At 32.6% G+C, this 14,677-nt stretch overlaps 1 long non-coding RNA gene across 2 annotated transcripts in view; it reads left to right on the forward strand.

Annotated features, from left to right (window-relative positions):
• LOC122236558 overlaps positions 1-14,677 on the forward strand; it is a 56,650-nt gene that overhangs the window by 24,977 nt on the left and 16,996 nt on the right. Inside the window, exon 3 of one of the 2 annotated variants that reach the window (XR_006214606.1) lies at positions 12,744-12,987. The exons of the other annotated variant lie outside the window; for it this stretch is intronic. This is a non-coding gene — a long non-coding RNA (uncharacterized LOC122236558). Of the gene's footprint in view, positions 1-12,743; positions 12,988-14,677 lie in introns of those variants that run through there. 2 annotated transcript variants of the gene reach the window in all.

Consider the following 14,677-nt stretch of genomic DNA (forward strand, 5'->3'; position numbering starts at 1 on the left):
AAATTAGGATTATCATTGGTTGTGACTATTTCTTTTCTGAGTTCAACTTGATTTTTGACTCCGTATACACAGCTTGATGCATTATGGCTGGGCAAGTCCAATGCAGTGATAGTAGACCACATGTTTCACACTGATTAAGAAAGATGAATAAGTTTCTTCACTTGTGAATTCCATACTGGGAATTTAAAACAACATTGTGGGGAATGTCATTCAATGATTATTAGAACTGCAATCCAATTAGAACTGTTGGATTGGTGCTAAATGAATATAAACTTCAATTCTCATCTAAAAAATTGTCCTGAAAACATTTGTATGATACAGGAGATATATACAGGACGTGACAATTTCTTTTTACCTAGGGCTCAGATTGATGTTAAAAGCTCTCATCAGAAGGGAAAATTTCCATTATAACAGATATATCAAAGAACAGGAAGGTACTTAAATTTCTTAGGTTGTATTTTTTGTTTAGCCATGACTGACTATAATTTTATTATTTTTCAATAGTAACTACAAAAATTTTATTTTCAAAGTTATAAATTCATTTGATGAGTAACTCTGTGAAGACTTCATTTTGATTTCATAGTAAACAGTTCAATAGACAATGAATTTCTTAGCTATTGATGTGTAAGTTTTGCCACTGGAAATATTCATTCAAAGGGAAATTAGCATAAGGGTTTGGAATTTTTACTTAATGAATCACATATTGATTTAACAAAGCTCTTTAGCAACACTGCCTTTCCTCTTTCCAAACTGCACAACACAATAGTTATAATAACTTCAATACCACATCATCTTGATCATTTTTGTGGTAATGTAATACTTAAAGCTACACTTATTTCAAGGTCAGTTTTATCGGTAGTTTAATTGGCTATACATAGATATAATTGAAACTGTATATCAATGTATATAATTTGAATTATGTATATATAGCTATAACTTGAATGTATCATAGATATAATTTGAAGGTTTATTTGGCTATAAATACACCTAACAATATACTTTCCTGGAATTCTCATCTTGTATTTTCTCTTCTTTTTGATGAAGACACTGAAGAATTTACTGTTTTGTAAAGGGCACTCAATTAGGCTTTATTCCCATGGAAGAGAACTCAAAAATTTAAAAATATTAAAAAATGCGTCCAAGGTATATGCATATGGGAGGTGATAAAAAGTTGTGGGAGACATATATGTTCTTAGATAATATACATAAAGCTGTTTGTCAAACTGAGGGATTTAAAGGAAAAGGACTGAATTACTGAGGAATGTTGGATCCAGTAACAGAATAACAAAATGATTTAGTGAGGTATAGATAAATCAGTCTGGCAGTTCTGAAACTATTTTTGGGAATATTAAAGGCTCCATGAGTGTTACTTTTCTGGACAGACTGATGCACATTGTAGACCCTTAAACTCACCCAAATAATCCTGACCTAAAAGTAGAAGCACTTTCTTAGGCTTCCTATGTGGAATGTGGTTTTTTTTCTTATGAGAATAACCACTGAAGCATCTAAGGTGATCTATAGCAAATGTTTGGGACCTCTTCCCTGTTTAGTGGGTTAGATTATTAAAAAGCATGGTATAAAATAATGATTGTTTATTCTAAAAATAGTTTATATAATGTTCAAATCATTATGCTCCAGGTTGAGAGAAAGATGCCTGAAATGAGTGTAGCTATCCATTTCAGATGACATCTAACACCTGGTCGTGCAACTGTTACTGGACTAAAGTCTGTAGGTATGGACAGAGGAAAGAGTGTTATCATATCTTGGTGAACCTAAATGATAGACTCTGGCTTTAGATGTTTGCAACATTTTGGTGTCAGTTCATCTGCAACCTTTTGTTATAGAATTGGAGTTAACCAATGTATCACTCATGTGGGTAAATAGGCATGAAGAACTTGTACCTAATAGATTCTCCTTATACTGGGCTGAAGTGCAGCCTCATGTCAAAGAAAAGTTTCTTTAATAGGACAACAAAGTCTTTTAAAAATTCTATAGTGAGCTGTATATTCTGCTTCAATGGGGACAATGAAGAACATATCCTCCAATATGAAGAATGAGAAAGGGGACATCTCTGAAAATCCTATGGACAGTAAAAGACTAATAAGGGAATGTTATAAACAACTTAATATAAATACACTTAGTAACAGAGATGAAATGGACAAATTCCTTGAAAGACATAGACTATCAAACTCATTCAAAAAGAGACTATTTCTGTGGTTATTAAATGAATTGAATTTGCAGTTAAATATATTCTAACAAAAATTTTTAGACCTCGATGGGTTTACTTGCAGGTTCTGCCAAACATTTGAGGAGGAAATAATATGAATTTTACATACATTCTTCCAGATAATTGAAGATAAAGGCATATTTCTGAACATATTTTGTAAGGCTAGCAATGTCTTGGCAGAAAACCAGAAAAGGCAAGACAAGAAAATAACTTATGAGCATTGATGCAAAAATTCTGAACACAATTTTAATAAAATCCAAAATTTTATCATGACTAAATGGGGTTTATTTTAGAAATGCAAAGTGGTTTGAAGTTTGAAAATTAAGCAATGTAATTCACCATGCTAATGAGACTAAAAAAGAAAACCGGTAAAATTATCTCAATAGATGCAAAAAAAAAAGAATTTTACAAAATCCAACCTTCATTGATTACAAAGCTCTTAGAAAACTAGGAACAGAAAGGAATGTAAACTGATAAAGGGCATGTAGGAGAAACCCACAGTTACCATCACACTTGGTAAAAAATTGAGTAACTTTCCCCTAAGGTTTTAAAAGAGGTGGGAATGTCCCCTCTTACTTTTTATTTTCTGAATTTTATTAGAGAGCATGTATCATTTTATAGTTTTGTTGAGTTATGATGAAGGCATAATTACACATATTTAAATTAAATAATTTTATAAACTTTCATATAAACAGCTTGGAATAATAACCCTAATCAAGAAAATGAGTACATCTGTCACCCACAGAAGACTTTTTTGTGTCCTTTGTTATCCAACCCTGATTTTCCAATCCATGGGCATGCAAACATGAAGGTACTTTCTGTCATTATAGATTAATTATGTCCTCTTGATGAATTAACCCCTTTATCATTGTGAAATGATTCTTTCATTCTGATAATATCCTTTTCTCTGGAATACACTTTGCCTGATATTAATATGTCCACTCCAGCAGTCTTCTCTTAACTAGTGTTAGCATGGTAGTATATATTATCTGTCCTTTTATTTTTAACTCATTTGTAGTTTTATATTTGAAGTTGGTTTCTTGTTAGTAGCATTTAGTTGAGTTTTACTTACTTTTTAAAAACCTTGTTAATTAATTAATTTAATCTCTTACTTTTAATTGGGATATGTAGACCCCAATTTCATTTGGTTATTGGTACGAATTATTTAAGTATACCATTTTGCTGTTAGTTTTGACTTCTTTTATGTGTTCTTTGTTCCCCTTTTCCTTTTTTTCACTTTTGTTTTAGATAAATAAGAAAAATTATTTTTGCTCACATATTTACCATTTTCAATCTATCTATTCTGTTGTGTGGATACAGATTTCCATTTGACATTCCATTTGATATCCTTCTGCTTGAAAGACTAATTTTATTTTTGTAATACTTCAGATCTATTGGTGATGAATATTTTAACTTGTGTATATATAAAGTAGACTTTATTTCATTTTTGTTCTTGAAAGATATTTTTACCATATATAGATTTTTAGGTTGATGGTATTTTTCTTATAATACTTTAATATTTTCCTACTGATGTCTGGCTTGCATTGTATGGTTTCTGATGAGAAGTAATCATTCTTATTTTTGTTATTCTGTATATAAAATCTCTTTTTTGTTCCTGTGACTTCTTTAAAAATGTATATTTAACACTGGTTGGATTACACCTTGGTATAGTTTTCTGCATGCTTTTGTTCTTGAGGTTCATTGAGTTCCTGGTTCTAGAGGTTTGAATTTTTCATCATATTTGGAGAATGCTTGCCATTATTTCTTCAAATATTCTATTTTACTTCCTCCTCTGATTCAGAGATTAAATTATATGTCCATGTGCCTGTCTGAAGTTATCTCATATATCATTTATCATCAGAATATTTTTTTTAGTTTTGTTTTTTCTGTCTGTGCTTCATGTGAATACTTTTTATTGCTATATTTCAAGTTCAGATATTTCCTTCAATAGTGTCTAATCCTTTTTTTTTTTTTTCCTCAGACACTTTTAGTTTCACCCCCAGTAGTTTGACTTGGGTCTTTTTTTTTTTAAATATGAACAGCAATACTTAAATATTCTTATGCTTTCCTCTCCCTTTTTGAAATGTGGAATATAGTTATAACAGGTTTAAGAACTGTTTTATCCTCTGTGTTATTCCTTGGTCTCTTTTCTTTGATTAATTTTCTCAGTATAGTTTATTTTTTCTTGATTTTTTTTTACATGTCTAGTAACTGTTGATTGGATACCAGACATTATGAGTTTTACCTTTTTATGTGCTAAATGTCTTTGTAGTTCTTTAAATATCCTTGATGTTTACCCCATTGAGCAGGTCCCTTATTTTTTCAAGACACATTCCAGAGATCTACTGCACAATATAGTATGTTTGGTTAATAATATGGTATTATAAAGTTAAAAATTATATGTGTATATATATATATATATATATATATATATATATATATATATACACACGCTATGTATATATATATATATATACACACACACTATGCATATATATATATGTATATATACACACACACTATGTGTATTATATACACTATGTGTGTATATACATATATATATATACACACACTATGTGTATATACATATATATATATATATATATATATTTTTTTTTTTTTTAAGTAGGCTTCACATCCAGCACAGAGCCCAGTACAGGGCTTGAACTCATGAACTCATGACCGTAAGATCAAGACATGAGCTAAGAACAAGAGTTGGATGCATAACCCAGGCATCGCTGTACACTTAAAATATATTAAGAAGAGAGATCTCATTTAAGTGTTCTTTCAAAGCTAAAAAAGAAAAAGAAAGCGAGAGGGAAAAAGAAAGAAAGAAAGAAAGAAAGAAAGAAAGAAAGAAAGAAAGAAAGAAAGAAAGAAAGAAAGAAAGAAAAAAAGAAAAAGAGAAAAGAAAGAAGAAAAGGGAGGGAGGAAGGAAGGAAGGAAGGAATCACAAAAGAACACTGGGATTTTTTTAAATATTTATTTATTTATTTTTACAGAGAGAGAGAGAGCATGTGTGCTAGTGTGGACAAGAGGGAAAGGGGCAGAGAGAGAGGGTCAGAGAGAATCCTAAGCAGTATCCGCGCTGTCAATGCAGAGCCTGACCCAGGTCTCAATCTCACAAACTGTGAGATCGTGACCTGAGCTGAAATCAAGAGTTGGACACCTAACCAGCTAAGCCACCCAGGTGCTCTGACTAAGAAATTTTTGGAGGTGATGAATATATTAAGTATTTTGATTGTGGTGATGGTATTGTGGGTGTGTGCATATGTCCAAACTCATCAAAATATATACATTAAACATGTGCAGTTTTTTTATATATATCCAAATAATTTTTATATAAAAATTGGATACAAAAAAATATCCTTGACCTTTGTTCTGTGACAAAACTTCACTATTTGGAAGCAGTTTTACCCTTTATAAATGCACTTTTAAGCTTTATTAGGCAGGGCATTACTTTGTAGGAATTTTGACCCACCATCAAGACATTGTCATTCTGAGTACTCTACTCAACAACCCTCAAGCCCTATATTTTATTGATTTCTGTACTTTGGCTGGTGGAAACACAGATAATTCTTTACCCTAGATGAGCCTCAGGACAACTTGATCCTTTCTAGAGTTTCTTTTACAAGTTTCTGGTTATTTTCTCATGCATATTCTCTGATTCTGCTTAATGTAAAGACTCAGTCAGATTTCTGTGAAAATCTCTGGAACTCTTTATTTCTTTGTAGAACTCTCTCCTTTTGGGCACCTGGATGGCTAAGTCGGTTAAGTGTCCAACTTCGGCTCAGGTCATGATCTTGGGTTCGTGAGTTTGAGCCCCGCTCAGACTTTCTCCTATCAGCATGGAACCCACTTCATTTGAATCTTATGTCTCTCTCTCTCTGCCTGCTCCCTTCTTGTGTGCTCTCTCTCTCTCTCTCTCTAAAATAAATAAACATTTAAAAAAAAAGAGCTCTCTCCTCTCTGGAGCTCTTCCCTGTAAGTTCTAGCTTCTACGATAGTCAAGGGACTACAGGCTGGCTCTGTTCACATTTCCTTTTTTTTTGTTTTGTTTTGCAGACTGGAATCTCTCCCACTTCAGGAATTATTGTCCACTGTTGCCTTTTGTCTAATGTCTGAAAACCACTATTTCATATACTTTCTAGTTCTTTGTTTGCTTAAGAGAGTAAACCTCTTGTTACCTCTTTATGGCTGAAGGCAGAAGTTAGTACACATTTTTATATTTAGAGAAAATGTAAACTCATTCCCTTTGAAAATGATATGATTGAAAATCCTTAGTTTAGTGTTTTCTTTCTGAAATGTATGCCTCGGAGATTACAGGTAGTCTTCCCAGAAATGCAATTCAGTTAGTCTCCCAGAATTGCAGTTCAGTGACTGCTGTCCATTTCTTTTGATTTAGAGAGGATGATTAATTTCAACACAAGGATTCATAATGTATTTACAGAAAATGTAGAGTTCAGACCATAATTAAGAATACTTTAACTTTTATATGCTAAATATGGATATGGTGTGGATGACTGTGGTGAATATATTTGTCAAAAAATTCCTAAAATATTTAAAAGACATTTCTATTTATTTTAATTGAATATGATTGGGTAAAACAATAGGTCAACATGTAGATAAATCTATACTATTAAACTGATGTGTACTTTTTTAAAAAATAAAAATGGAAGAAGTTAACATGCGTGAAAAAGTACTGGTGGACTTTAATGCCTATATATCAATGACAGATAATGAAGTATGTAAAAAAAAAAGAGCACAAAAAGTTGAAATCGGCAAATTCATTATATATTTGATCTACATTCTGTGATCATAATCACTGAGAGCTATGTACTTATTCAATTAAATTTACTTTAGGGTGCAAGGACAGATGGGGTTGCAGTGCTTGCTAATCTTGGCAGAGGAGACCTCTGGAAAAAAATTGGCCAAGAAATTAAAGAAAATGTTAATATACAAGGAAGAATACGGTGGTTTGTTTCCAAGACTCTGCCAGAAGTTATTTCTCACAGTTGTCTGAAATATAACTGACACTTTCCCTTTTTGCAAGTTTTTAGAGCTTTTTGAAACACAGTTAACCCAGAACTAAAAAGTGAGAAGTTGTCTTAAATAAATATCACACATTTGTGACTCTAGTGTCTGTGTATTTTAGGGTCAAAGTTGTTATATCAAAGAGACCTTGAAATACAGTGGTTTATACAACATAAAGATTATTGTCTTTCATTAGAATTTTGAAATAAGTGTTTCATCTTTGTACCTCAGAGACCTAAATGTCATCCGGACAATTACCTCACAGTTCCCTATAATGCTACTGTCTTTATGGTTCAAATTCATACCTGGTTTCCAATCATTGGGGAGAAGAAAGATTGCTTCCAGGAAGCATGTCTCATGTCTTAAGTCCTAGATATGTAATTAGCATACATTACTTCTGCTTGTGGTCCAGTGATCAGAACTTAACTCATTAAGTTAAGATGAGAAGGCTTAAAAATATCTAGTCAAATAGCATTGTGCAAGCGAAAATTGTATTATAATGGAAAAAGAAGGGACGAAATTGTGTTACATGATTAGCAGTCTCTACCATAATTCTCTGTATTAACTTCCATATTTATATTTCTAGTTATGAATTCGCTTTTCATTGATCCGTTATTTTATTCAAACTTTCGATTCAATATCTCCACTATTATGTTTTATAAATATATAAAGATCATGATGCCCACTTAATTTGCATCCTGCTATACTCACTGACTTGCCTATCTCTACTGATGAAAAACTCCATTCCCACCACCCCCCACCCCCATGCTCAGAAGCCATTTTTTACCTAACTCACCATGATCCAACAAGAAATACTTGTGGAAACAGAAACCACACTAGGTCTTTTAAATAGTTATTTTTATTTTTTTTAATATTTTCTTACATAATATTGAAAGTAACCACAGAGATCTTTGAAATGTTGGCCAGATCATATCAGTTCTGTGCCAGAAACCTGAATTGTCTCCCAATTTTACACAAAGAAAAGCCAGAGTCCTTGTATATCCTAAAGGTACCTTCAGAGTCAGCTCTCCATCACTGCAATTATTTATTTATTATTTATTTTCTTCACCTCACTTTGCTGCAACCATATTTATATTCTTGCTTCCCCTTTAGCTATTTTTCTAACACTCCCATTCCTCTCTCACTTTACAGTTTGGGCATTGGCTACCTGCAAAATAAAGAATGCTCTTAACCTAGACAAATGAACATCTTTTTCAAATTTCACCTCTCTGATGATATCTAACTTAATCCCAATTTTAAATTCTAATTTGATCTCATATTACATCTATCATTTTCTATAAACATTCTCATTCCTCTTAACCCTGTTTTACCGCCTGGTTTATTTCATATAATTTATGACATAAAATTCAGTTACTTACCATATGTATTATTTATTGTCTATTCCAATTTATTGACTATGACTAAAATGTAAGCCACATGTAGGCAAGAAACTTTGTCTCTATTGTTCACTAATGTATCCTAGTACCAAGAACAATGTCGTGTAATGATGCTCAATAAATATTTATTGAAGTGGAAAGTAAATAAGTGAATTTCCTGTATAGAAATTCTCATACGTATTTTAAAATTACTTTAAAGGATTGTTTCCTTTTGTCTTTCTAATACAATCCTTAGATCCACAATCCTTAGATTTTAAATCTGAATTTCAGTGAAAAACACGCATCCACATTACCTTCATTAACAATAGAATTTGTCCTCGATATAATATACTCAGAACTATTTGTATTTTCATATTATTTTGTGAACAGCTTATAGAAATAATGGAAATTTTAATATCTGAATTTTTCTAAGGAATCTTTATGGAGTGCATTCTGTTTCTAGAAAGGGGATATTTTTCTTTTAAAAAATCCATAGCTGTGGGAGAAAAATCAATTTTCATTAATAGCTACGTAAGTAGGAATCCATTTCATTTTGTATGTCAATTTTTAATCATAACATTCTAGTGGCAGAACTTAAATCACCCAAAAACATTAAGTTTCTTAATGGAAATGGAAATATCTCTAAAGATATTTTCGAGTATCTTTCATTCATCCAACAATCCTTCAGCAAACATTTATTGAGCTAATTTAATACTAGTTACTAGCCTAAACCATGAGGACATACCACGTTTAATAAATGGATCCTCTTGGAAAAAGAATTAGATAATGGCATTACTGAAGACTAATATTTTACAGGAATTCAAGATGACTGGATATGAATGGTACAGGAGGGTAGCTTCCTCTCCACAACTGTAAAGATCTGGAGCTCTTCACCAAACACAGATATCAAGGGTAAAGCAGGTTTCAGAGAAATTACAAAGTTTGGTTTGGGGGGTGTTAATCTTGTGTTTCATCTGAGACATCTGGGTAGATGATTTGGAATGGAAATATAGGTTCAGAGCACAGGCAAGAGTTCTGGATAGGAACATAATGTTGAAGCTATTATCATACCAGGAGGAAATTCAATGATACATGCAAGAAAGAATCTATAGAGAGAGGATAGCCACTGAGTCTTAAGGAGCAGTTATATTTAAACTATAAAGAGAAGTAAAAAACAGTAAAGGAGAGCAATCCATCATGATCAAAGAGTAGGAGTAGAATGAAGAAATACACACATTCCCTTTAGTTCATTGAAGGTAAGTGTTGTTTGTGTATCTATGAAATATGGTGCTTGGAAAAAAGAAAGGATGCAATAAATTATTTTTTAATTAAATTTTTTCTACTTTATGTGATTATGTGTTAAGTATCTTTTAGTAACATTGGACTTATTTTTTTTTCAAATTTTGACAAAGGTGATATTTATCTGGATTTTTAATTCTCCCTTGTGATATATTTTAATAAATAAAATGCCACAGTCAAAAGGTATAAACAATTTTAAGATTGTTGATACATATTTTTAAAAATATTTCCAAAAAGGTGGCTCCTGGGTGGCTCAGTCAATTAAGTGTCCAACTCTTAATTTTGGCTCAGCCCTGAATTGGGCTCTGCACTGACAGCGCTGAACCTGCCTAGGATTCTTTCTCTCCTCCTCTCTCTGCCCTCCCCCATTTGCATTTTCTCCATCTTTCTGTCTCTCAAAATAAATAGATAAACTTAAAAAAAAAAGATTTCCAAAAATGCTTCACCAATTTATATCTTCACTGTCTTTTAATACAGAAGGGCATTACAAACATTGATTATTATCTTTTTGTTTGTTTTTAATTTCACAAATTTGATAGGGGGGTTGTAAGTTAATTCTTATTACTCCTGTTATTGTAATTTAATTTCTTGGACTTCTGAAGGTGCTAGAACATTTTTTTCCAATATACTATCTATTAGCATTTTCATGTCCTTTGATTTAGGGAATATTCCTACCATGAAAAAGATTAAAGTATGTAATATAGCTTTCATATGAAGAAAATATTCAGCTAGATTTTTAGTGGAATAAATTGTTAGTTTCTCTATAGTAAACACTGTTGTGAAAAAATAAAATCTCTTGCATAAATATTTTGAAACTGTAAGAGTAAAAACAGAAGTCCCTGATACATTTTAATATTTCTACGTGTTATGCATTTATATTCTGTGAGAATAGAATTAATCCATTTCTTTATATATGTACATATATAAATACATATATGTATATACAATTCTTTAGAGTGGTTCAACAAGCATCTACTGTGATATACCAGTGATGTTTCCTTGTTTATCGTCCTTCCCAAATGTGCATTACTAACGTAAATAGTGCAATGTCAAATGTAACCAGAAAATCCAGTTGAAATTAAATCTACTTAATCATTTGTACTGAAAGATTTAATAATGTTCGATGGCTTTACATTTTGCCTCATTCTTCCACTATGCTGCATCAGACATGTTTTCCAAATATATTATGTATCATTGGTTCTATGTGCCAGAGACCAGTGATTTCTTCATGGTGTACTGAACCTAATTCGCTTACAATATGTTTTCCATTCCATTAATTTTGTTTTTTTTTAAATAAGGATTATTCCCATGTCAATATTATCTATTTAGTATTTCTTCTTTGAATTGGAATATTCAATAAAGAATGGTCACAAATATTACTTCACATATGTTCTGGTACAATACCTAGCTATATTTAAAAATTAAGCCAAAATAAATCAAAATAAATTAATAAATTAAATTAATAAATTTTAAATGATATTACCAGTTGTTTTAAAATTTTTTTAATGTTTTTCATTACTTTTGAGAGACAGAGAGAGAGAGAGCACAAGCAGGGGAGGGGCAGAGAGAAGAAGACACAGAATTTGAAGCAGGCTTCAGGCTCTGAGCTGTCAGCACAGAGCCCAATGCCAGGCTCAGACTCACAGACTGTGAAATCATGACCTGAGCTGAACTCGGATGCTTAACCAACTGAGCCACCTACGCACCTCTAACAGTTGTTTTAATACAAATATATTGTTTGAGGGACACCTGGGTGGCTCAGTCAGTTAAGCGTCCAACTTTGGCTCAGGTCATGATCTAGCAGTCCAGTCCATGGGTTCGAGCCCCATGTCAGGCTCTGTGCTGACAGCTCAGTGCCTAAAGCCTGCTTCAGATTCTGTGTTTCCCTCTCTCTCTGCCCCTCCCCTGCTCACACTGTCTCTCTCTCAAACATAAATAAACATTAAATTCTTTTTTAATACAAATATATTGTTTTCTTTTTTTCTTTCTTTCTTTGTTGTTGTTGTTGTTTTGATTTTTTGCTTTGCCAAGTCATATTACACTCTAGGAAGGGCTCACTCAGTGAATCTAAATTCAAGCAATAAAAAATGTACTCTCTACATTTATAGTATATAATATATATGTATGAATGTAGGGGTGTGTGTGTGTGTGTGTGTGTGTGTGTGTGTGTGTAGATAGCTAGATTAACCAATAGACAGATTTTCTTTTTTACTGCAAGCTTACTTTTTGTAATTCTGCTCACACTCCTGATTCATGATTTGACTCTGACCAATTTCTTTGTCATGTTTTACAGTAAGTATTGGTAAAATAGTTATACCAAAACTATAATTTAATTTTCAACTCTGTAATCTAACTATAAGACAAACATCTTTGACAATTTATCTACTAATATCTGTCTTTGGTGATTCAAGGGATCAAAAGTACAGATAGTAGTAGCATATGTATGTCAGGAGGGGTGGTAACTTCTCTTTTTCTCACCACTGTAATTTTAGCGTGCATTGCAGTACCAAGCATAATAAACATTTATCAGTAAGCAAAATGAATTATTGTTCTCTGAATTGATGTGTTATAATGAGAAATTTAACATTAAGAGAAAGAGAAGAAAGAAAGCATACCTAATTATCCAAGGCATCCCATATTTCTGTGTCTTGTGTTCTTTTCTCTCCATCCTTTTAGCCTCATCTGTGTCACCAAATTTCGAGGATGCCAGTAGAAGTGCGCTGTTATAAGTATTATGTTGAACAGTCTTAAATTTATTTTAGTGGAAAGAAATAATTTTTCATAACAGTTAATCTTTTTATTTTCAGGATGATCTTCTTGGGAACCTCATCCTAATGCATGTAACGTATCATTCTTATTGTGGATGTATTATACATACCCTAGGGACCCTTTTACACTATCATAGGCAATATCCCTTTTCTGCCAAACTCTGACCTGCTCTACAATTCATCCACAAACCTCATAGGAAACAATGTCTAACTCAAGCTGAAATCATTGAACTGAAAAAAAAAAATTAGAGTTCCTTTCTCCAGCATATTGTTCTTCAACCAGCAAAATTCCTGGTAGGTATTTATTTATTAATGCCATTCTCATTGTTGGTTTAGAGCACTTATAAAAGTAGAGCAGCTGTAGAATCTATATTATATCAATAATTGATAGTGCTGTATGGACAGTGAAAGATTTTTATCTGCAGATAGAAGCACCTGGGGAAAAGAAGCTCTGGATCAAAGCAGGCTCATTCATATCTCTAACAAGGTGGTTACTAAAAGGGAGATGAGAAACTGGGGAAAGGCTGATATTAACTAAGCAGGTTTAAAAAACGATAGTAGTTGCATTCCAATCAGAGATTGTCAACTTCTAAATGATACCCTTAGAATATAGCTCTTATGCTAGCTAAAAAAAAAAAAAAAAAAAATAGGACTAATTACCTCTGTATTTGAAAAATAAATTATTGTTGCATGATATGTTATGATGTAAGTTTGTCACAATTCATCCAATTTCAAATTCTCTCAACTTTATAGGTGTTGACTTCCTTCTAGATTGTGTTTTGCTGTTATCCAATGCTGCAGTAAACAATTCTGTACATATCCACTAGTGAACATGAACACGTTTCTTTTCCTATGTATACACATAAGAATATAATTGTAGGTTATATATATATGTTTAATTTTATAAGACAACGTATGCAAGAACTAAAGGGAAAACGTGGCTAACTCATAGAAATATAATACTGTGTGAAAAAAAAATTGCAGAATAATACACAAAAGCATTGTGTTAAATGCTTTACAAAAAACAAAACAGAGGGGCGCCTGGGTGGCTCAGTCGGTTAAGCGGCCGACTTCGGCTCAGGTCATGATCCCGCAGTCCGTGAGTTTGAGCCCCGCGTCGGGCTCTGTGCTGACAGCTCGGAGCCTGAAGCCTGCTTCATATTCTGTGTCTCCCTCTCTCTCTGCCCCTCCCCTGCTCACGCTCTGTGTCTCTCTGTCTCTCAATTATAAATAAATATATAATATTAATTTAATATATTAATAGAATATAATATTATATAATATATAATTATAAAAAATTATAATTTTTTTTTTAAAAGAGGGGCACCTGGGTACTGGTTAAGCCTCAGACTTCTGCTCAGGTCATGATCTCATGGTTTGTGAGTTCGAACCCGGCGTTGGGCTCTGTGCTGACAGCTCAGAGCCTGGAGCCTGCTCCAGATTCTGTGTCTCCCTCTTTTTCTGCCCCTCCCATGCTCACGCTCTATCTCCTTCTCAAAAATAAACATAAAAAATTTTTTTTAAAAATTTAAAGAAAGCCAAAACTTTGCTGAGACTCTTGGAGGTCTATGAATCTCTCCTTGCCTTTCCACACACACACACACACACCCCAAGTGGCTTTACCACTCAGAAGAATATAGTAAAGGCAGGTTCAGCTTATAGAAAAGATAAAAACTCAGCCTTCGGGGCTGGAAATTGCTATATATCCTATTAAGATTTTTTTTCTCAGCATTTTTATTGCTCTGCTCTGATGGAAAAAAAATGAGAATTACTGCCAAAGAGCAAAACTCGCTGAGTTTTTATGGTCCTTACTGTGTTGCCTGTTGTTTTAATATCGATAAAATTTCAGAATATCCACGTGAATGTAAAAGTAAGAAAAAGAACTAAGATCCTTTATATTGGCTGGAGAAGAGTTGTTTAGTTTTAAACAAACACTATATTAAGCACTCTATCAAGACACATAATAGAAAAGC

The sequence above is a fragment of the Panthera tigris genome, chromosome A1 (assembly GCF_018350195.1).
Source record: "Panthera tigris isolate Pti1 chromosome A1, P.tigris_Pti1_mat1.1, whole genome shotgun sequence".
In the NCBI taxonomy this organism is placed as follows: Eukaryota; Metazoa; Chordata; class Mammalia; order Carnivora; family Felidae; genus Panthera; species Panthera tigris.